Here is a 25,682-nt window from a genome sequence, read left to right on the forward strand (position 1 = left end):
GTGTGGATGTATGTCATGTGTGGAGTATTCAAACTATCCAATGTGGTGTTGTGTTCTGACTGAAATTAGTTGAGACCGCCGCTGTACACACTGCCAATGGTTTTTCACCACAGAAGAATCGCTGTTGTGATTTGTGGATCGTAATCTGATGGGACTAATTTTGTTGGGCTGGCAGTGCTGTTGGTGAGACCGCCTCTTTTCTGTCCTCCATTGTCCTGGCGGTTTCAGAAATTTGGCTGTTTTTTGACAGACTTCACAGTGTGACTTAGTATGGCAGTTGTATTACCGCCAACATGGTGGTCTTTTCGCAGCCTCTACCGTGGCGGCCTTGCCAAAAGACCGCCAAACTCATAATGAGGCCTTTAATTTTAAGATGCCCTTACAGTGACTAGCACTCAAAAGCTATATGTTACTGTTGCAGACATTAGCTGTTCTATGTAGAAAACCAGATTACAGATTAAAAGCCTAATACTGTAGCTCATGAACAGGACTAGCTACAAAAATAATTAAACAACTAGTTTAATAATTAGAAAAAAAACACTTCAATGGTGAAGCTATATTTTGTATAATTATTAAGGATAAGTCACTTCTAGAAAGTTACCTTTTCCTTGCCTGACGTTCTGGGGGGCTAAATTGCATTTGCTCTCAAACTTTTCCTAGTCAGAGACAAGCATCTGAAGAGGAATGAAAAAGGTAAGAAATGCTTCCCAAGAGCAAACAACAGGCTGACCTGAATGGGCAGAAATTGCTACTCAGAACCACATCGAATAGGGCAGGGTGGGTGCTGTGAGCATCCCTTTTGACTTGTCAAAGGCAGAGAACAGGATGACAAGCAAATGTTTTGTATCAACTGTCTGGATGCTGATGAACCGACTTTTGACCTACCAGACTTCTGTCTCTGGGTTCTACATATAATACTGGGGCACACTTGAAATGAAGGGAAACAGGATAGCAAAACAATTCTGGTCGCTGGAAAACATTAATTTTATTCTCCCAGACTTCCTTTTCTCTGTTTATTATGGGTACAGTGGCTGCCTCAAAATGGATTATAGCGTTAGATGTGGGAGGGCACTAGGGCTACCAGAGTACACTCCCCACACACTCCCCCAGCTCCCTGAGCCCAAGATGAGTGTTGTCAAAACATGGACTCCAAGAGGCATAAGGCTGACCTACTTTTCAAGCCACAGGGATACAACAAACTACAAAAGGCATTTCCTGCAACTGCCCAAGTGACCAGTGGCAACTGTACCTCAACTGGACTCTGCTGTTGGCGCCTGCCTCAGAGCATGTAAGTCTCTACATGCCTCCCCTGAGGCCCTGGATGGGCTTTGGATGTGAATTCATAGGGCCTATTCACAAAGGTACACTTAGAGGTTTAGTCTAAACTTCCGAGGGCAGACCTAAAGATATTATTCGTAAATGCCCTTTGTGAATTCTCAAAGTCATAAACTTAGACGTTTGGTCTGCGACTGCTTAGAAAAATAAATAATATAAACAGACTAGATCCCCAGCTTTCAGTAATGACTCAGTGGGGCGTCCCCCTGTTTCCAATAACGATTAACTGGGGGTCCCTGGGATCCCGTAATGATAAAGTGGGTGTCCACAGAAGTCCAAAGATTGGGAGCCACTGTTCTAAAACATTGATGCGTATTGTTTCAAGTGCTCGGGGTATTGTTTAGGAGACGTAGAAGAGGCACATACACTTTTAAAAAACAACATCAAAGCCCAAATTCCGCCCAATGCTTCTAAGATATATTTTCACTTTTCTGCCACCGTGACTCAGTGACACTGAGGTGAAACTGAAATAAACTGCATCCACATGACTTTTCAGGTGCCAAACCTGTTTGCAGTTTGATGTGACTTGTGCACCATTCATGTCTGTAATTAGCTGCTTTTCTGTTACCGTCAGTAACTCCCCCATTCTAAGCCCTCTTGGCAGTGCTGCAGCTCTGTTTGTCTTCCCAGTATTAAGTCCTCATTCTTAGTTCACTAGATAGTGATGCAGGTGCTGCTGTGGTCATGTTAGTAACGCCTTCATTTAAGTCCTCTGGGCAGTGCTGCAGCTGTGTCTCTGTTCCCAGTGGTAATTCCCCATTCTTAGTCCTCTAGACAATGATGCAACTGCGTCTCTGTTCATACATCCACTACACTCCAAACAAAAACACATAGGTAAAAGACTTTGGGGGTCATTCTGACCCCCGCGGGCGGCGGGAGCCGCCTGCCTGGAGGGAGCCGCCATATGGCCGCTCCGCGGTCGAAAGACCGCGGAGGCCATTCTGGCTTTCCCGCTGGGCTGGCGGGCAACCGCCAGAAGGCCGCCTGCCAGCCCAGCGGGAAACCCCTCCCCACGAGGAAGCCGGCTCCGAATGGAGCCGGCGGAGTGGGTATGTGCGACGGGTGCAGTGGCACCCGTCGCGTATTTCAGTGTCTGCAAAGCAGACACTGAAATACAAAGTGGGGCCCTCTTACGGGGGCCCCACGACACCCCTCACCGCCATCCTGTTCCTGGCGGTCGGAGCCGCCAGGAACAGGATGGCGGTGAGGGGGTCGGAATCCCCCATGGCGGCGCAGCAAGCTGCGCCGCCATGGGGGATTCCCAGGGCAGCGGAAAACCGGCGGGAGACCGCCGGTTTTCCTGGTCTGACCGCGGCCAAACCGCTGCGGTCAGAATGCCCTGCGGGGCACCGCCAGCCTGTTGGCGGTGCTCCCGCATCCCCGGCCTGTCATTTACAATGCCAATACCTCAAACTCTGACAAATACAAGACTTATTGCATTGGAAATGCTTGTTTCTCTTTTTTAGTTATCGATCCAACTTCAATCCAGAAAAGCACTTCACCATTGGACCACACCATGTGGCCAACAGAGCTGGAACTGACACACAACCCATGTCAAGGACCTCAAGATCGTCATCAACAGCAAACTCAACATGATAGCCCAGCTCAGTTGTGTCACCCCCTCATGCTTCTGTGCTCTGAAGATGCTGAGAAAGATTTTCAAATGGCTCCCAAATTAGTACCCGAAAAGCCATCATGTGAACCCTCATCACACGTAAACTGGACTACGGGAAAATCCTCTATGGCAGGATCAACAAAAACTGTTGACTGCAGACCATTTAGAACCTGGCGGCCAAAAGCTCTCTCAACCTCCCAGGCTGCACTCACATCACACTACACCTGAAGGAGCTCCACTGAACCCCAAAGAGCACAATTCAAACTCCTCACCCACATTTTCAAGGAGCTACTGCATCTGCTTTCACAGTTCTTCCAGACACCTCCGCTCCCCCAGACTCCTTCTTACACACATGCAACACATATGGAAAACCAGATCCAGTGGTCCAGCACCCTTCTACGTTGCTCCTAGAGCTTGGAATGGCATGCTGCAACCCATGAGAGCTTCTTCCTCGCTTCTTGAATTCCACAAGAAGCAGCTGAAGACCTGGCTATTCGAGTGGTCTCAGAGGCCATGGGTTTGACTAGATTCACACCTCCTCGGCGACAACCTACCCTCCTGGGAGATAGTGCCTCTACAAATCTGCCTGACACCATCTTAATACGCCCCACACATGCCACCTTCATACACCCCACAAATCGCCATCTTGATATGCCCTCAGACACTATCATCTTCAGATAATTCTTCCTATGTTACTCCAGTTGTTATTCTATATGCTTTAGTGTGCAGTTCTGCATAGTATTTATTGAATCGGATATCACACATGTGCATCCCAAACTCACTTTACTTAGTTATGGCATATTACAAAAATGCTCTGATATTTTCCTGCTTTAGCGATAACTAAGAGCCCCACTGTGATATTAGCAATGTTTAACTTTAAACAATATAGCTCATATGCAACCTTGCATACCTACATACCTAGTCGCCTCACAAGTATGTTTCACTAAGGGCGTGATTTACAAATGATTTAAAGTTAGGGCCCTATTTCCGAATCTCTTATTGGGCGGTGACAGGTGTTACTGGTGCCATTAGGAATGACTAGAGGTGAGGTATTTGTTTATTTATAGACTTTTATATAGGCGTTACCCAGTGCTTAATTTGTGCCGGTTGCTTCCGGGGCGGGGCACCGGCACTTAGTTTTGAGGGCCAGCACTTATTTTTCTGCCTCAAGCATTTACTGGGAGCAAAAGACACATATGGGAAAGACAGAGGAAGAAAAACACGAAAAAGCATCACAAAGGGAGAAAGCAGAAAGATGTAGCGTGAGCTGGAGAGACAGGAAATGGATGTACATGGATTGAAGAGGCCTGAGATGGTTTCAGGATTACACTGCCTCAGAATTCCGTGTTTGCATATATAATTGCAGCAGCTGGGTGTTTAAGAGGAGGACTTTGGGCACCGGCACGTTTTTATTTACAAATTGAGCACTGGTGTTACCACACTCCATGTGGCAATGGTCATTGTTTTTTACTGGGGATAAAACCCCCAACTCCAATAAATTGGTGCCAAGTAAACGCAACTGGATTACAAACTGATGTGCAGAAATGGGCAATAGACAGGTCCACTGGAATTATGCAGCAGGAGAGGATCAAATTATGTGGCAGGGTTGGGTAAAGCAAGAGAAGACAAATTATGTGGCATCATGCAGCACATATTGTAATATTATACCTTCATTATTTTACCATTTTTAAACTTGGTATCACTGTCTAGCTATTAGTTGCACCTCATTAGTACAAAATTAACCTCCAAATATAGCAACAGTAAACTCAGAAAGGTGACACGACCAACTTTGTTAAAGAGCTTTTCACTGCGCAGCAACACGTGTCGTTACATTTTTAGTAGCTTTTGAAACGTTTGAGCTAGAACCTATTTATTTAGTTAAAACCTTCAGATTATGTGGCAAATCTATAATTAATGGAAAATCGCCGCCGCCGCACAATCGCATAACTCCAGTGGCCCTGGCAATAGGGGATCAATAGGGGATCACTTTGCAATCCCCCGTTTACACATGGGGCCAGAACTGATTTTGCCCCCGGTACCAGTAACATTGGGTGCAGTATTACCAGCGCTTAATCAGGACATGCCACAATGAGGACTCTGAGCTCCACATGAGTGTGCAAAAATGCCCAGTCCTTGTTCAGCGAAACGGGATTGGCGGAATATTTCATGCGCAAAATGTTTACACAGACTTCCTGACAGCTGTTGAATTTCCGTGCACTATAGGAAAGTTTAATGGACGCTCCTGAAGGGTCCAGACTAAAATGTTTGTTTCTAGGAGCTGCAATGACTCACTCGATAAAAACATCAACTGCACAGGTCTGTGTCTGATGTCAAAATCAATTGTTAAAATCCAAGTGGGGGCGGGGGAGATTCGCCCAGCCCTTCATCCTCCCAAGGTTGATAAAATGAGTTCCAGGAGTTGGGAAGGAATAAACATTTGTTCTTTTTGACCAACGTCGCTTTCATTCTATATAAAGAACGCTGTTCCTCAAGGGTCGGCAAGGTTTCTGAAAATTCGAAATATATAAACATGAGATGCAATAACTATAATTATCCGGCTTTGCGTCCTCGCGTTATGGCGCATGCGCTGAAGCCAATGTTTCATTTCTCTAGAAGGCATAAATCTATATATACACCCATAGCTCTAGAAATACCTCGGCACGCCCTATATTTGTGGAGGGAGTGGTCCCAGACTCACGCACGCCCCGTGACATTCTCAGGTGATGAACATCATCAGGTCACATAGAAGAGCAAAATGCAGAACTTAAATCTGCACGCAACCGAGGGCGTGTCCCTCAAAGGAGACGAGTTTACACACATGCACAAGTGAAACGGAAATCATGTGGTTGCAGGGAGCGCGCGGATAGACGGGCCTATAATCACAAGGTACTGCGAGCAGGTCAGCACGAAGCCTCTAAGCACTAGACCAGTTCCAGTGCTTAATTTGTAAAACACATAAGTGCCAGGGCTCTCCTAAGGAGCCGACTGAGCTTGCACCGCCCATTGCTGCTCCCATGCTGCAAATGACGGCACCAAAACAACCACTAACCAACACCCTGCTACAAGTGCGACAATTCGGACTATTTCCGAGCCCGCAAAGCTGTAAGAATGACTTGGAAGGAAGGTAATAGTCTTTTTATATTGTGTATTGAATTAATAACTATTTTTGTGATCATCTATATTAGTCAGACAACGCCACCTTGTGGCAGACTGTTACAAGAGCCGGTGTTTTCAATTAAGTGCAGGTGTTGAGCACCGGAAACCGCCAGCTCAAATTAAGCACTGACTAATTAATCTCTGTCTTTGTACAGCACGGAACAGTTTCGCTGCGGAGACCTAGCCAGGGTGCTCAACACACACAAGGCTCTTCCGCTCTGCAGGAATTGTTAGTGAATGAAGACAATGCAGGTAACAGGGCCAAACCTTGAGTTTCACGTACTGTTTGCAGCCAAAGCAGACTCGCAGCGCCTTGTTAATGTTCGTGTTATCGAGCGTTGTAGAGCGCTTTACCGCCATCTGAGGCTTCTTGGTGATAGCATAGTACAACTTGCATATGGCAAAAGCAGATAGATGCATCACTCAAACAGGAAAGTTGTCTTTTTTTTAAAGTCTTTTACCTTCAGCTTCTATAGTTATTTTCATCTGTATGTTTGCTTAATAAAACTGTTTATTTATGTGATTGGAATTTCTTAGTGCCACTAATGTATTGTGGATCTTTCACAGCGCCTCTGTTACCTTAGCTTTGCAACTCCCAAAAACATAAAATCTTATGTCCCATTGCCTTATTTCATTGAGGGGAGTAAGCTCAGACCACAGACAACTAATTTTGGTGTGAAAAAGGCCACTTTGTTGAAAACAAGTGCACATTTATTGAAGAAATTCTAGGCCTTTGCCTTACAAACTATAAACCTCACTACACAATATATCACCTAATATTGTTAACCACCTCCCCTTAAACTTCCAACTCCCCCACATAATATCCTAAACCTATCCTACTCTGTCGCACAATATAATGTTGACCTTTAACCTCCCTTAACTCTTAACCTACATCTAATAACTCTAACTAAGATCCTACAACATAACTTTCAATCTTCTTGTCTCATCCGTGTCCTTTGTCACCAAGACCCCTTTAACCTGGTTGCCTATGGCAACAACAATAACGTGTATCCAAAAACCGTGCCCTTTTTAGGCCAACCGCTCCGCACCTGCCTTCATCGACAACAGTTATACATGGAAATCCCACCCTGAGCTCCTGAACCCAACAAAGACACCAGGAAAAAAGGGGACCTAATCGTGTGGGGGACCTAAACTGATAAAAAACAGCAAGGAAGGTCACAAATCAAAACTCTGGGGGTTATTCCAACTTTGGAGGAAGTGGCAATCCGTCCCAAAAGTGACGGTAAAGTGACGGATATACCACCAGCCGTATTACGAGTCCATTATATCCTATGGAACTCGTAATACGGCTGGTGGTAAATCCGTCACATTTGGGACGGATTACCACCTCCTCCAAAGTTGGAATAACCCCCTCTATGTCCTACACCGGCAGTGATGGTTCTTCTGGTGATGGTACCATAATGCGAGTCTGATCTATAATGTGTCACAGGCTTCCACTGCTTTGCTGTGTCTCGCAATCTCATTTCCTTTCGATCACGGGTGACTCTTGTCTCTTCAATGAATTTGCACACAAATGAGTTTGCTCCTCCATATACTTACTCTTACGTATGGATTTATTTTAGCCCTGAAGAAGTCAGCTGCCACTTATGCAGCATTGACGAAACACCTGTTGGCGTCATTTCATGCACTGTAAAGTTTTGGTTGATTGAAGAATGAGGAGAGATTATTTATGAAACACTGAAAGAGTTGTTGAAATCACATGAAGACTAGCTAAGCTCGTGGGATGAAATGAATAAAGTTTGGAACAATTACGTATGAAAATGATTAATTTTGGGGCTTTCTTTATGATGTGTACTCCAAGCTATTAAACCTTTGAGTGGAACAAAATACGGTTATGCCTTATGTTGGGTGCAAAACCAATTTTGGGGAATTAAAGCCGATCCAGGGTCTGAGGGAAGAATGAATTACCTTTATTAATAATGCGTATACAGTGAAGGATACTATTACAAAGGGACCCCAGTTAGGCAAAGAGAGGGCGGATTATACCACAGGACAAGAAGAATATGTTAACTAGTTAATGTGACAGGCCAACAGAGGGGAAATTATATTGATGTGCTCGATTAGGAAAAGCCTTTTATTGTGTTTATGTGGGATAGGTCTTGCTTTCTGTAGGTTGAGGGAGCAATGTTTCTGTTGGCAGCTGTGTGAGAAAGGCTACAGCTGTTTCTTGTGACAATAGACATTATTTCCTGTCTAAATCCTCTGCTTTCTGTGGTTAGTTGGCCTTGTAGTCTGGAGGGAGAATCAGGAAGAGATGGTGGGCCTCTAAAGGATTCGAAGGAGTGAAAATGGTGCCTCCCAGAAGTTAGTGCCAGCAGACACCTTCACCCACAAGGAAGCTTGGGGACCCTAACACCCCGTAAACGTTATTCTCTCGTTACAAGTAGACTCCTCTATACCAGTGGCAAGGATTCTCCTAGATATCTCAGTAGAGTGGTCAGCCGCTAGCAGTGAGAGGTGGATCGGTCCTACCTGTATACTTTGTTAAGGTCCCTTTTTGCATGCCTCAAACCTTATGACACAGGATCACATTTCTGGATGTGGCCTAGTACTGCATTACTGCCCTGTTTAATCAGCTCTGAATTACTGCAGCCTTAGTGATTAATGGTCCAGGTGATTATCGCCAGCCCCGGAGTGGTTGTCTACATCCAACAAGTAGAGTTCCTCCAAGGCTCCCTTATAGGATCCTCCACACGCACGATGGCTTGTATTCAAATCTGGAATCCTTCATCACCACCCAACACCAGTGACACCTTGAAGCTTTTGAAGACCCTGAAAAGGAATTTAAACCTCCCCAAGCCAAATGCACAGATTGCTTTTCTTCATCCTGTTTTGTTTTTTATGTCAAACTAGTGTACTTTTCGAAACACCACAAGCTGGCCTTTGCCTTCCATTGAAGCCACAACACCTGTCCCACAACTCACTGCAAGCCAACTGTGTTTGACCTGGGACTATAGCATGGCAAGTCTATTATTGTATTCACAAAATTAAATTCCCTTGGGAGGGAGTTGATGTAGCTTTCTTTGCCAGAGAATGACTGATCACTAGCCCAAAGCCTGACCATTGACTCTTGAGAGAATCACTTATCCCAAGGTTTTGCAAGGTGCTTTCACTTTTCCTGCAATGCAGCCCTAAATGTACATTGGGAGGTCTCGCCCATCTGGGCAGTGGCTTAGGTAGTTTTTATTAGTTTCAAGATTTTTTCTAGGTGCAGCGCACACAACTCCAGAGAGTGGTTTTTGAGGGTGCCGTTGACCCCCTCCTTAGAAGGGCAGTGTGAGGTCTCATCAGCGAACACTGCAGGCAGGAGTTTCTTGCTGGATTCAATGGCATTGTTCAAGCTGGGGATGAAGTGAACATTAAAGAGTTCTTTCCTGTTTTTTTCACTGCAATGGTTCCTTGAACACTTGTTCTAGGTTGCCCCACAGTGGGTGAAAAACAGTGGGTTGGAATACTACCCCGAGTAATCGCCAGTGGTTAGACTATTTGCAAGCATTCATCCCATTACACTTTGGATGTTTGATGGCCAGTGCTATACTTGGAAACTTGAGGCTGGCACAGATTTCCAAACCTACTAATGCAAATGTTTGTGAATTGCAAATAGCAGAACATTTGCATCATCCAAGAAGTACCTCTAAGGGTGCAGATTTATTACTTTTTTGGTGAACCAGTCACTATATATATTTATGATCCAGATCCAAAAAGTGAACAAGTTAAAACCTCTTAGTGTAATAAGGACAAGAACAACCGACACAGGCATAGCGGGCCTGACTCAGGGCCCTCAGATCAAACTACCAAACTAAGAATGCATTTGAGGGGTGTCACAACCTAAACACCGCTGCAGAAGCAACACCTTTGCCCGTCCCAGCTGGGCCTGGTAGTTCACACTAGGAACTCAGGACGACGGTGACTTACAACACAACAGCCTGAAACCCTGCCCAGGGATCACTTATTTAAAATGCATTTTCCCTGCATGCATTTTTCTGTGTCTCTTCTACCACAAGTCTTCGTGGTAGAGTTGTCGGAATAGTTGCACGTTGGCAGAGCTCCATGTTTCTATTCCTCACCTTTTACAAATCATTTTATCAAGTGACTGATGGCCCCATGTGCTAAGCTGAAGTCACAAATATTGTAGAGTGTGCAGGCAAATTTATAGGGTGAGCAGAGCCAAGCTGAGCCATGGGTCTGCTTTGGCTCTGTGAGTTTGTGCACAAGCCGAGCCATGAAAAAGTTTGGCATATAAACCGTGCAACAACTATAGTGCAAAAATATGATACAATCACTCAAAATTTAAATAAGATCATTTTTTGACATGCAGGACCTTTCACCTTAGTACATCAGATTATATCACTGCATAGACATACATTGCTTAAAAGTGATAGTTTTTAGAAACATTCATGGCTCAGCTCCCAACCACAAAGCTATTAGTGAACTAAGAGATATGTTAGTAGCCATGAAAACCCTAAACATGACCTAGGGACATATTTACAAAAAAGTGGCGCATCATAGATGATATGCCACTTTCCTTGTGCCCGCCTACCGACACCTTAAAACACTGTGGTAGCGCCGTATTTATGATACAGTGCACCCTGGCAGTCGTTAGCACCATAGCGTCAGAACTTTTGACACTATTGTGGCACTTTGCCACACTAGCTTAAAAAATTCTCACACTTGTGCAGCAAAGTGCAAGGAGGCCCATAGGTTACTATGGGTGCATAATTTTAACGCCTGCTCTAAGCAGGCATTAAAAATGGTGCCAAAAATGGCGCAGTGAAATCTTGTAAATTTCACTGTGCCATTTTTGCGGGCCTCCTAGTGCCGGAATGCCCACCTTGCATACATTATGCCTGGTGCAGGCATAATATGGCGCAAGGGGTTACAGGAGGCGCAATGCATGCATTGCATCACTTTGTAAATTTGGCGCGGCAAATATGCCTCCTTAACGCCACATTAGTATAAAAAAATGACGTTAATGTGACGCAAAGAAGCACCAGGGGCTTGTAAATATGCCTTCTAGATTCTTATTGCAGATTGAGTGGCATTATAGTTTATTAAATCAAACATAAGGGACCTGATTTAAGAAAAGTGGTGCTGCACACAGTGCAGCACCACTTTTCTTGCGCCCCTTAGCATCCCCCTAACGCCACCATTTGTGCGCTGTATCTAAGATACGGTGCACCATGGCAGTAGTTGGTGAACTAGCGTCAGTATTTTTGACGCTAGTTTGGAGCTTTGCAGAATTAGTGTAAAAAATGTTGATACTAATCCGTCAAGGCCCATTGTAAAGAGTGGCGTGCCTCCTTTTAACGCCTGCTCTGTGCAGGCGTCAAAAGTGCTGAAAAGAATGATGCAAAGAAATCTCTTAGATTTCTTTGCGCCATTTTATCAGCCCCCCTAACAGGGGAACGACCACCTTTGCATACATTATGCCTGGTGCAGGCATAATGTAGTGCAAAGGGTTACAAAGTGGCGCAATGCAGGCACTGAGCTACTTTGTGAATTTGTTGTGGCGATTTTGGCCTCATTGGGCTACAATAGCGTTAAAAAAAAGACGCTAATGTGGGGCAAGGACGCTCTAGGGGGTCTTAAATCTGTCCCAAGAGGTGCTTGATTACTGCACATTTGAACTCAGATATTCAAATGTGCACTCATACAGGATAGTAAAAAAGTAGTCTCTCTGAAATAACACATTTGCCTAGGATCACACAATTTGGACAAGCAGGAAAGCTGGTATTCATCCCAGGTTATCTGGTTTTACATTTTCAAATTCAGCCACCAAATGGCTATTTCTTTCTCTCTCATTTACATCAAGATCACTCATCTGTATATCATTCTTTGCCCAGGACAACGAAAACCAGCACTGGGATAGCTGACCCATCTCAGGCCCCTCAGACCCAACTCCGCAGCCAGGAGTGCATTTATCACATCCTAAGAACCACCCCTGAAGCTTCTCCATGTCTGCACTCCATTCAGAGCAGCAACCTGCAGGCTGCAGGAAGACCTTCTGTTAATTTTTTTCACTTCCAGAAAGGCCTGAATTAAAAGGTCAACACCCTTTCATGTGTTTCAGTATCAACAGGCTGGGAGCCATCTGGAGCCTAGATGCCAAACTAAAGGGACACAGTTTATCACTTCACAAGTACTTTAGACTTCAGAGAAACTATGGTTAGGAGGCTGGATTTTGACTCTGTTGAAAGCCCCATGTAATGTGTATGTACTATAAGAAACATGGATTTATCTGTGTGTATGAGTAATTACATAAATAATTATTTAAAAGGCACCCACTCATTTATTTTTAAGTAATTATTTTATAGTGCTACGCATCCCAGTGTAGGGTGTCAAAGTGCTACACATCACACACGGTGACAAACAAATATACAGTTGTGAAAAGCAATGTACAGGAAATGCTACTTAAGACTCTGAGGGTTATAAGGAGCAGGAATCACATATTGTCCTCAATGGTAGACATTATAATCCCCTCAGATGTGCTGGGCACTCAAAGATCTCAGCGTCAGGTACCTTAACCATGCACAATATTTTAAATTACAGCCTCTTTGTGACCAGTTAAGTAAATAAATGTATAAGTTGGCTGTCCGACTCTGTTTTTCAAGCTCTGCCCTCGTGACTCCGCCCTCTTTCCTTTGCCACACCTTGACCCCTAAATGATGGGTTCCTGGAATAAACTGGCTCCAATTCCAGCACTGGTCGAACCCAATGGGACGGATCAGCAGTATGGGCCCATAGTGGCCCAATGATGACATCTGAGCTGAGATTCGTCAAAAGTCTTGACAAAATGTGGGATACATGGCAACCTTGAGGACATAGGTTCTTGTGCTATGGTGACGAGCCCTTAACCACTGTTATTTTCATCTGGTTCAAAGCCAGTTGTGCACGGTAAGACTAGATTAGGCAGTCATTTAAAGAAATAGCCAATCAAAACCAAGAACTTTGATGTTGGTCACAGTTAACAGGTAGTAGTAGTCTTTCTTCATTTTCTATACAAAAATAGTGGCACTTTGCAATCCGGTTTTAACTGGATTGCTTCTGACTGACTCACAAAATGGTGGGTAGATTCCCAAATCAAATGGAGGACATTACACATCCCTTAGTGCCCATAAAAATGAATGGTCTGTTGACGAACAAACTTTAGCTAAACAGCCCTAAAGAGTTGGTGAGTCCACTCGAAGATACTCAATTGCCAGAATATCCTCAAGGGAAAAATGACCACATCCTCCACAGATCGGAGACTTTTCCAATAGAGCCCAGGTTTGTGCCACATTTATCATCCAAGCAGAGCGCAGGCTGGCCTTAGATTAACGCTCGTCCCATCCCTGTGCCAAACCCATGACATTGTGCCCTTCTCCTGCACGAGGACAGTCCTTTCCCATCGCCCCGAGGCAAAGTATTCCCAGCTTGTCCCATAAGAATTAACAATTGGAAGCTTCGCATTCAGGAATGATTATTTATAAGTCCTCATGGAGTTGAGTGCTTTGAAGCTGCTAATGAAATCCACACATTTTCAACAACAAAGAATTCTAAAATAAATTTAATAGAATACTACTGGTTGATTTTCCACGAAGCATATTTTGGGAAATTTTTAGTTTGAAAGGTCAAACCATAGGACTTCGACGTATGATATTTTTTTCTTTCCATTTTATTTGAAGAAGTCTGACTCTATGCATTCCTCAGTTTGTGTTTTAGCGTCCAACCCGTGACTGCAAGGGGCATATTTACAAGCCCCTAGTGCCTTCCTGTGTCACATTACCATCATTTTTTTATGCTAATGTAGCGTTAGGTAGACTTTTTGGCCACACCGTATTTACAAAATGTTCGCATTGCGCCACTTTGCACCCCCAGGCACCACATTATGCCTGCATCAGGCATAATGTATGCATTGGGGGGGTTCCCTCCGGCACTAGGAGGCCCGCCAAAATGGTGCAGTGAAATCTACAAGATTTCACTGCGACATTTTTTGTGTCATTTTTAATGTCCGCTCAAAGCAGGCGTTAAAATGACTCTCCCATCGAAACCTATAGGCCGCCTTGCACTTTGCTCAACTAGCATCAACATTTTTGACACTAGTGCATCAAAGCGCCTCTATAGCGTAAAAAATTCTGACGCTATTGTCCTAACAACCACCAACAGGGCACCATATTATACATACGGCGCACCCATAGTGTCATTAGGTGGGGCATGAGCGACGCAAGAAAACTGGCGCATGAGCACTGAAGCACCAATTTCTTGTAAATATGCCCCCTAGTGGTTTACTCTTAGAATGGGCATAGTTTTTATTTATTAATAGAAATCCAAAATTTTTCATTTTCGTACAGTTCTTTAACAATTACGGCTGGAGTAAAGTTTAATAGCAAAAATCTTTTTGAGTGGATAACTTTACTGTAAAAAAATCGATATGTGAGTTTTGTTTTATGGTAAGATAAGTAAAAAAGAAGTACATGGACGATGTTGCTAAAAAACAAGTATAACATTTTTTAATTACGTGTATTTTCCTCCTGAAAAACTGCCTTTTTGCAGATTATTTTCCATCCAGTATTTAAAACAGTTGCAACGTTCATGAGTTTGCAACACTTTTCTAACAAAGTTAAAATGATGTGAGGTCCTCCGACAATACCTACACTAACTCAATATAAAAAAATTAAATATGAGAAACTTAAAAATGAAACTTGGTCACAGGGACGTGTTAGAGCATAGAATAAAATCAACTTAATTTGTTAAAAGTAAAAAAAAAAAAAAAAATAGGTGCCCAAGCCTTTTTGTAAGAGCCCACTGTTGGTGCGGCCAAATGTCAGTGTTCCCAAATATCAAATCTTCCTAGCCTTGATTCCACGTTCTGCCCCTTTCCTCCATCACCCTAGGCGCCGTGTTTCTTTATCTGCCTTTTTGTCCTGATTTCTCACTTTGTCAGTACTTGCCTAGTACCTTGTCCTAGATTTATTTTCCTTCTTCTTTCTCCCTCTTCTGCCTTTCTCTTTGTTTTACGGGGTACAAATCTGATGATTAACATTAACTCCCTGTCCCCAGAAGGATTGTCGATGCCCATCAACTTCGAATGCAGCACAAATTAAGCAAGGGTGGCTCCTCCGTTAAGGCGGAGGAGCGTCACCCTCCTGCCAGCAGAGGCAAAACTTGAAAATACAGGGAGTGCAGAATTATTAGGCAAATGAGTATTTTGACCACATCATCCTCTTTATGCATGTTGTCTTACTCCAAGCTGTATAGGCTCGAAAGCCTACTACCAATTAAGCATATTAGGTGATGTGCATCTCTGTAATGAGAAGGGGTGTGGTCTAATGACATCAACACCCTATATCAGGTGTGCATAATTATTAGGCAACTTCCTTTCCTTTGGCAAAATGGGTCAAAAGAAGGACTTGACAGGCTCAGAAAAGTCAAAAATAGTGAGATATCTTGCAGAGGGATGCAGCACTCTTAAAATTGCAAAGCTTCTGAAGCGTGATCATCGAACAATCAAGCGTTTCATTCAAAATAGTCAACAGGGTCGCAAGAAGCGTGTGGAAAAACCAAGGCGCAAAATAACTGCCCATGAACTGAGAAAAGTCAAGCGTGCAGCTGCCACGATGCCACTTGCCACCAGTTTGGCCATATTTCAGAGCTGCAACATCACTGGAGTGCCCAAAAGCACAAGGTGTGCAATACTCAGAGGCATGGCCAAGGTAAGAAAGGCTGAAAGACGACCACCACTGAACAAGACACACAAGCTGAAACGTCAAGACTGGGCCAAGAAATATCTCAAGACTGATTTTTCTAAGGTTTTATGGACTGATGAAATGAGAGTGAGTCTTGATGGGCCAGATGGATGGGCCCGTGGCTGGATTGGTAAAGGGCAGAGAGCTCCAGTCCGACTCAGACGCCAGCAAGGTGGAGGTGGAGTACTGGTTTGGGCTGGTATCATCAAAGATGAGCTTGTGGGGCCTTTTCGGGTTGAGGATGGAGTCAAGCTCAACTCCCAGTCCTACTGCCAGTTCCTGGAAGACACCTTCTTCAAGCAGTGGTACAGGAAGAAGTTTGCATCCTTCAAGAAAAACATGATTTTCATGCAGGACAATGCTCCATCACACGCGTCCAAGTACTCCACAGCGTGGCTGGCAAGAAAGGGTATAAAAGAAGGAAATCTAATGACATGGCCTCCTTGTTCACCTGATCTGAACCCCATTGAGAACCTGTGGTCCATCATCAAATGTGAGATTTACAAGGAGGGAAAACAGTACACCTCTCTGAACAGTGTCTGGGAGGCTGTGGTTGCTGCTGCACGCAATGTTGATGGTGAACAGATCAAAACACTGACAGAATCCATGGATGGCAGGCTTTTGAGTGTCCTTGCAAAGACAGGTGGCTATATTGGTCACTGATTTGTTTTTGTTTTGTTTTTGAATGTCAGAAATGTATATTTGTGAATGTTGAGATGTTATATTGGTTTCACTGGTAATAATAAATAATTGAAATGGGTATATATTTTTTTTTGTTAAGTTGCCTAATAATTATGCACAATAATAGTCACCTGCACACACAGATATCCCCCTAACATAGCTAAAACTAAAAACAAACTAAAAACTACTTCCAAATATATTCAGCTTTGATATTAATTAGTTTTTTGGGTTCATTGAGAACATGGTTGTTGTTCAATAATAAAATTAATCCTCAAAAATACAACTTGCCTAATAATTCTGCACTCCCTTGTACAATCATAATAAACCAGGTTTATTATCATTTTATTTTTCGTTCCTGGCTGAGACTTGGGGTGAGGTCATTATCCTGATGACAGGCAGGAGGGGGAGTGGTATGCACTCCCCTGGGTGAGCATGTGGGTTTGGCCGGCTGTCTCAAGGCGCTCCAACTAACATGCGCACATAGCTGTCTCCAACCCAACCTGTGTAGCCGGGTTGGAAACAGCAGGCACAGGCTCCCAGTCTGCCTGGAAGCGCAAATCAAGTGCGCTCAGGCCAATCCTGATGCTGCTCTCATGCTGCCACCAGCATGAGAGCATCACTAGGATTGGCCACAGGGCAGGCTGCGAGCCTGTGTCTGCCACAGTCTGAGGAGCAGAAGAGCTGCGAACCTTTGGGTCAGGTAAGTACTTTTTTAAAATTATTTATTTTCGCCCGAACCCTCCCCAACCCCCACACCTCATCCAACCTCCCTTCCCTGACTTCGGCCGCTACTGAAATTAAGCACTGCCGACCTGAGGCTGTATCCCCGTTTGTTTTTGTGCAGGACAGAAGGGGCTTGCAGAAATAGATATGTGATACAATCTTAAATTCTTGTTTGTTTGCAATGGGGATACCTATGTGCCCTGATCTACACAGTTCCTGGGATGTAATAATGCAGAATGTGAGGATTAAATCTAAGCTTAATGTTGGTACAAAAGTGCTGTGTAACATCTTGGCCAAAAGACTGCGTGGGATGGATGGGAATCCTGGTACACAAAGACCAGTGTAGCTTTATGCTCGGTCTCAGCGCCGCTAGGAACCTGACTAGGCACATTCTGCACTCTGTAGAGTTCAGTCGGGAGGGCCTTGTGCTGGCATCGGTAGACATTATGAAGGAGTCTGACACGCCGGACTGGTTGTACCTGATTCAGGTTTTGTGACAAATGGGTTTTGGCCTGAATTTATGCAGATGGGTGCAACTCCTGTATACCGTCCTTAGGACTACCGTCCAGAGCGGCAGAGTGGTCTCCAAGGACTGGGCGATGGAACACAGTACAAGGCACGGATGCCGGCGGTCCCCATTGCTGTTGACCTTGGCACTCGAGCCATTAGCTGTCAAACTTACGAAGGACATGAGTGACTTCGACATGCCAGTTGGTAACTGTGCATCTGATCTCTCTAGATGTAGATGAAGTCCTGTTCTATCTGATGACGCCTGGGGAGGCCTCACTTATAATCTTAGTTCAATTAATTTGGGGCCGGATTAACATACATAAGACCTAGTTGTTCCCGCAGCGGGTGCTACATGCCATCCCTGAGCATGGCCTGCCTGTGGTGGGAAACAGACAATTTTAGTTAATTTTAGATACTTAGGAATTATGGTAACACCAGCGGCGGCTGTCGCAAATGTCAAGGGTGGGTGTGGAGGACCGGGGGAAAACGGGGATGGGGGAACAAATAATAATAATAAAAACACTTACCCTTCCTGCCGCCGCCGTCTCCTGCTGCCTCGCTCCTCCACTGTGGCGTTCACTGGGACACCAGCACAGGCTCCCCAGCAATCCTGGCGCTGCTCTCACGCTAAACCAAGCATGACAGCAGCGTCAGGATTGGTCTGAGCTGCTTGGATTGCCACTCAGACACTGCCATGAGGTCTGTGCAGTTTCTCCAGCCCGGATGTTGAACACATCCGGGTCGGAGAAACCTAAGTGTGCATGTGTGTTTGGCCGGCCTAAGACTGCTCGGCCAAACATACATGCGCACTTAGTGAAGTCCACTCCTCCTCCTCCCTCCCATGGCCCAGCCCCGCCCCTCCCTTCACATGCTGGCTGAGCCAGCAGCAGAAAAATGAAACAATAATGAAGTATTGTTTTTGTTTCTGCTGCTTGCTGTTAGCCAGGTGGCCGGTGCTCCCACCCATGGGTAACACGCACTCTCAAGGGACAGCACCGCTATAACATTGAGAAGCTGAGGAGGGGCCTGACGCACTGTACCCGGTTTTGGAACACAGTGCCAAAAGATTGGTGGATTGCGGTGTCGGAAATACCTCTATATCATCCAGAACTCGCTGCATACACTTATACGGGACATCTTCAAGGCATGGGATAGTCTGATCTCTTTAGTGTGGGCAGGAGAGAGAAGCTAAGTTGTACTGCTGGTGCTTAAGTTAGTCATAGAGGTGGGAGGCATGGGTCTGCCTGACACTGTGCTGTATTATTATGCCACCAAGCTGTAAAATGCCACGCAGCGGGTGGTGGAAGGCGATAATTGGAAAGAAGCCGGAGTTGAGGGGTACCTGTAGAGATCTATAATGCAGCCGCTCACGAGAGGCTCGAGAGTAGTTGAGCACTTCTTGTATATAGGGTGACCAGCAGAGTGTTCAAGAGGCCTTCCTTCGCACGAGAGCTGAACATCTGGACAGTGCTAACGTCCCAACATGTCAGTGAGGTATTTTTTAATTTAAAGGGTTGGGTCAAGGGGGGAGGTGTCACGCTGGGGTCTTGTTTTAGGCCTTGGGGCGAAGTGTATAGCTTTATGGCTTGGGGCGGTGGGGAGTTAGGGCTCATGCTGTGGGGTTATTTTTTAAAAAGGGTTGGGGGTCAGGGGAAGAGGTCGCGCTGGGTTCCTGTTTTAGGGCTTGGGGCGGGCGTATAGGTTTAGGGTTTGGGATGGGGGGTGGGTATTTTCTAAAAAAGGGTTGTGGGGTCAGGGAAGGGGGTCATGCTGGGGTCAGGTTTTAGGGCTCAGGGCAGGGGGGGTTCGGCTTTAGGACTTGGAGCAGTTTTAGGGTTCAGGGTAGGGGTTGGTATTATTTTAAAAGGTCTGTGGCCAGGGGGGCGCATAGGTACGGTATTAGGGTTTATGGTAAGGGGAAACCTTAACCACATATATACTTTTAACATACATGCTTTTACAACGAAATGCGTTGTAAAGGCATGCGTGGTAAAGCCATATTCATTGTTAGATATGCACGGTTGAGGTTATGAGTGGTTAAGGCATTCGCGTTGTAACACCTGTGGTAAAGGCATGCGTTGCAACGGAGTGCATTGTTTCGTCATACAACCAAAGTGCAGTCACTTTCTTTATCACTGTTGGCCTCCCTGTCCTTCAACTTCACATTCTGTGTCTCTGTAAATCTATGCTCCCCCATATCTGGGTCACTCTGTAGAGACAAGACACTATAGACCCTCATCTGGTCAGAAAGTCAACCTAGGTCTCTCTTTATCCACAGTGTCACTCTGGGTATCACTCTATCCTCCATCTCACCCACTTGAACCACCCAGTGTGACCACAGTCGTAGTCTGCTAATGTCACCCAAGATCCTTCCGTATCCTCAATGCACTCGTGTATGCCTAAAGTCCCATCACGCTTCTTCGTCTCTCTTGTAATCATCAAATGTTCATTTACTCATCTCATGTCACAATGATCCTACCTGTCTGCCACAATGGGTACCATTCACACCTTTGTCACTGAATTCATTTTTGTTGTACCATTAGATTTTTATATGCTTTTTGAATACTTTAATCTGACTTCAGCTGAGGTCTTGGGTTCGTAAATTCCAGCAGACAATCTCTGTTTGTTTGCACAACTATGTCCACTATTTTGCCCGCCATCTAAATTCCAGCATGTTCAGGGGTTTCAGCATCTTTGTTCTATGTCTGTAAACCAGTATATGTCAGTGAAGGAAAAGGCTCACAAAGGTCCCTGCCACACACAACACCATGAGGAGTGAAACAATCGAACTGCTGGTATTAACCTTCAGTGGTTTTACCATGTACCGTGAGATGGTTTTAAAATTCATTTAATTAGAGGAAGTGCTTGCTCACATGATTCAATTGATTGTATCATCAAGTCATTCTCTTCAAATAAGTGTATATGATTTGCTTCACTTCTCTTAAATGTGTTCATATTTAATATTTTAAAACACATAGGGGGTTATTCCAACTTTGGAGGAGGTGATAATCCGTCCCAAATGTGACGGATTTACCACCAGCCGTATTACGAGTTCCATAGAATATAATGGACTCGTAATACGGCTGGTGGTATATCCGTCACTTTACCGTCACTTTTGGGACGGATTACCACTTCCTCCAAAGTTGGAATAACCCCCATAATATGTTTTTACGTATTTAAATCATCCTTCGTGTATGTGTTATGAATATGGTACTTCTATATAGCGAACGCAGCCAAAAGGCAGAGGAGTGATGCGCATGGTCAAAAGGCAAGCGTAAAGCTGGCGATTAGCAGCAGAGAAAGTTGGGTTGTGGGTGGTTAATGCGCTGTGATGTAGTGCTCTTTAAAGAGGTGAATCTTCAACTCTTTCCTACATAGAAGCAGCAATGGGGTGCCCTAGTGCATGCAAGAATCTTGTTCTAGATGCACAGATGGAATAGGCCTGAATAAAAAGACAGAGCATTTGTGAGTCCAGATAATTTTGCACATTGCTGTCCTGTCCGTCAAAGTTATTGGAGAGTCTGGGATGTTGCTTACAGTTCAGGGTCCATCATTTTAAGGCAAAGCCAAACTTGAGCTGTATAAAACTTTCCTTGAAATCTTTCACGTAAAGCAATTTCAAAGGGTCAAATTAGTAAGATATGTTAGTTTCCTCCAAGTACTTGGAAAAAAGTAGACTTCTACGAGCAAATTATGAGACCACAATGTCTGCCATATTGTTGGAGTATATCACTGGCTCTTGGTCCCAAGAATCCAGGGTCCCCCAAATACAACAGTGGATTGCTTAGCAATAAAATACATTTTGTAGCGTACTATCAGGGCCACAGAAAATATTCTGGGGTAGGTGATTTTCATTTTAAATCTCCTTGATTGACCAATCTATAAATATAGATCAGGGGCCAGATGTAGCAAATAAAAAATTTGCGAGTTGCAAATTGCGAGTCCCTGCGACTCGCAATTTGCAACTCGCAAATTGGTATGCAGTACTGTGTCTCAGATACTGACTGTGACTCGCTATGGGGTCGCAATGACCCACCTCATCAATATTCATGAGGTGGGTCGCAAATTGCGGCCCCATAGCGAGTCTAGGCACTCGCAAACATGGAGGCCTGCTGTCGTCAGCAGACCTCCGTGTTCGTGACTGCTTTCAATAAAGCAGTTTTTATTTTTTTAAGTGTAGCCCGTTTTCCTTAAAGGAAAACGAGCTGCACTTAAAAAAAAAAAAAAGAAACATTTAGTTTCGGTATTTTTTCAGGGCAGGGAGTGGTCCCTTGGACCACTCCCTGCCCTGAAAAAATATTTTGGGGTCCATTCACAAAGTGGAAGGGGTCCCATGGGGACCCCTTCCAAATTGCAAGTGGGTTACCATCCACTTGAAGTGGATGGTAACTGCGATACCATTTGCGACCGCGTACGCGGTCGCAAATGGTATTGCATACCACTCAGACTCACAAATAGGAAGGGAACACCCCTTCCTATTTGCGATTCTGAAATGCATATTGCGAGTCGGTCCCGACTCGCAATATGCATTTCTGCATAGCAAAGAGGCATTTGCGCCTCGCAAACGGCGATTTTCGCCGTTTGCGAGGCGCAAATCCTTTGCTACATCTGGCCCCTAGTCCTTTATTTATAGTTGGGGGGTAATTAAAAGTATAAGGCCAGATGTACTAAAATGAAATTTTGCATTCTCTAAATAGCGACTTCTTAGAAATTGGTGTTTAGGAAATGCAAAATGCAATGTACAAAGATACAGATTTCCCACTAGCGATTCCTACGCAGTAGGAATCGCCAGTAGGAAATCACAAATAAGAACTCCCATGCAATTGGAGACAATAGGCCGGTTTTGCATTTCCCAAATAGCAATTTCCTATTAGAAAATTGCTATTTAGGAAATGCAAAACAAAGGGGCAGCGGAAGTGACATCACTTTCATTTTCAGCTCTACTTTCACTAACACACATACTTTCACCAGTCGCGGCTCGCTTCACTCAAAACGAGCGGAGCGGGACGGCACGCAGAAGGGGTGTATGTAAAATGTAATTAAATTATATAAAAAATAAACACTTATCTTTTCAACGCCATCCCGTGCCGCGCTCCTCTTCCTTGCTGGCGGCACTCAGGCACAGGCTCCCAGCCTATCCTGCGGCCAATCCTGACGCTGCTCAAAGCAGCATCAGGATTGGCTGGGAGCGCCCCGACTGGGCATTCCCAGGCAGACTGGGAGCCTGTGCAGGCTCTCGCCACAGTTGCCGGGCTGGAGAGAGCCTACTGCGCATGTGTGTTTGGCCAGCCCAAGATGGCCCGCCAAACATACATACGCAGTGAGGCTCACCGCTCCTCATCACGGATGCCCCGCCCCTTTCACAACAAGGGGATAATGAGCGACGCTCCTTCACCCTAACGGAGGAGCCGCCACTAACTTTCACACAAATTCACACTTTCGTACTCTCTCGCACATAAACACACACTCTCCCACAGTACGCACACAACATACATTTGAAAGCACTTTCACTTACCTCAGCTGCAATGGAAGGGCATATTCCAGCTAACTGTACTCCATTTTTATTACACTAATAATGAATAATATATTATTATTCACTGTTAGTGTAACTAAAAAACTGACAGAAAACAAAGAGAGTGGAGGCCCAACCGACGTCCATAAGGACAAGTGCTCCTGGCACTGAATTTGCCACCTCTGAGGTCAGGGGTCGCAAAAGCAGTACCAGGGGTCACAAAGGGCAAGCAGGGGTCGCAGCTGCGCCAGGCCTTCCGCTTCTTGAACCTAGAGTTCATAGAGACTGATCACTGTGACAATATCTGCCTGAGTTCCAAAACTAACAGGTCAGGAAAACAAAAGTGAGGTCGAGGTAAGCACACATGGGTATTTATGTGGGGCTACTAAAGTCTAGCCTGCACCCCCTAAGAAATGTTGCACACACTGAATTGGAAAATAAATAATTGGCCCAACCACTTTTGCATCCTGATGTTCAAAACAATTTAATGAGAGCTGCTACAAAACCGGATTAGTAACAGGAAAAAAACCTCTTGAACTGACAGTGACCTCTCAAAAATATGCTGCATTGAAACTTTCCCATCAAATGCTACAATTTTGTTCCCTATTAGAAAAGGGAAGAGGCTTATTTTACATCAAAGGGATGCTGAAGCAGGGGGGGAATCTGCTTATGCTAGTGTTGTGGTCCAGCCTTTCCATCTTCCCTCACCACAGCAGGCACATGGACATAATGACTTCAGTGCAGTACATTTATGGGAAGCAAACTTTTCTGAGAATTAGGAGATTGTCACAGAGAATTGGACGATTTCTGGACTTTCCCAAGAGTTCCATTTAAAAGCACGTTTTTTTATTTATTATTTTTTGGTTTTTTTCTGTTTTCGCAATTGCAAGTTCAAATCTAAAAATAATCTAATCTAAAAACAATTAGACTTTCCTCCTCACAGTGTACGGCCATAGCTTCTAAGACATTTCAATATTGTCCTTCTGTTACAATGAACTGATATGTAAAGCTGTATGAATAAATATGGTTGTTAGCTGGCAAAAGTGACTCTTCAGTTTTGTTAATTAACACTGTCTTGTGTGCCTATCACTTTGACCCCTTTTGCCTAATCTGCATGAAGTGTCCCCTAAATGTGTGCATCTAAACAGTGGCAGGTCCTCCGTATGAGCGGAGGAGCGTCGCCCCCCCTCCGCCAGCAGCGACAGCAGCTAAACCTTTTAAAGAAAACGATAATAAACTGTGTTTATTATCGTTTTCTTTAAAAGGGGCGGGGCTACAGGGGTGACGTGCACCGAGGGGGGGTGCTCAGCACTCCCCCACAGAGCGCATGTGTGTTTGGCCGGCCATCTCAGGCCGGCCAAACACACATGCGCTGTAGGATGTCTCCAGCCCGACAGCTGTGTTGCCGGGCTGGAGAGAGCCTGCACATGCTCCCAGTCTGCCTGGGAGTGCCCAGCCAGGGTGCTCCCAGCCAATCCTGATACTGCTATGGGCAGCGTCAGGATTGGCCGCAGGGCAGGCTGGGAGTCTGTGCCTGCGTGCAGCCAGCCAGCACTGAAGAGGAGCGCAGCGCAGGACGGAGGCAAAAAGGTACGTTTTTTATTTTTTAAAATTTCATTTCATTTCATTTTAGCCCCCCCCCTCTGGAAGGGAGGCTCCTTATGGGCCAAACTGCAGAGAAAGCAATATCATGGACATACAAAACCTTGAATAATAACATCCCCGACATGCTACAACGCTTGAGGGAGAGGTGGTAGGACGACCTGGGGTCCACAGACGACATTGAGTGGGAGGGAGGCTGCTCTCATGCACCCACGCGAAGTGACCATACGTATTCGATTACGACTAATTAAATTCAAAATTCTGCATAGAATCTACTACGACAGAGTGAGGCTCCACAAAATTGGGAGTGCCCCATCTCCCACCTGCATACGCTGCGGTACGGACAGGGGCACCTTCATGCACTATGGTTATGCCCATATATTCAGACATATTGGTCTAGCATTATAGGAGAACTCGGGCAGTGCTCGAAGTGCAGATCCTGCCTGACCCACGGTATGTGTTGTTAGGCATCTCAACGGATATAGATCTGCCCTGCCATAAACTCCTCTTTAGCGATCTGGACTTAGTGGTGGCCAAGGGGGACGTGGCAAAACACTGGGGATCCTCCGAGCCCCACATTGATGGAATGGGGAGCAGGGATGGACCTCTCCATGATCGCAGAGAAAGTGAGTTATCAAGCCTGTGGTTGCCCACGGAAATTCAGTTGGGTATGATGTTCCTGGAGGGCTAATTACAATTTATAAGATATTCACTACTGGGAAGACCGGGACACTTGCATGCAGACTGATATGTTGAGTGTTTGGAATGACAGACCTGACCGTTATAGTAACGCAACCCTCAG

This window comes from Pleurodeles waltl, chromosome 1_2 (genome assembly GCF_031143425.1).
Source record: "Pleurodeles waltl isolate 20211129_DDA chromosome 1_2, aPleWal1.hap1.20221129, whole genome shotgun sequence".
NCBI lineage: Eukaryota > Metazoa > Chordata > Amphibia > Caudata > Salamandridae > Pleurodeles > Pleurodeles waltl.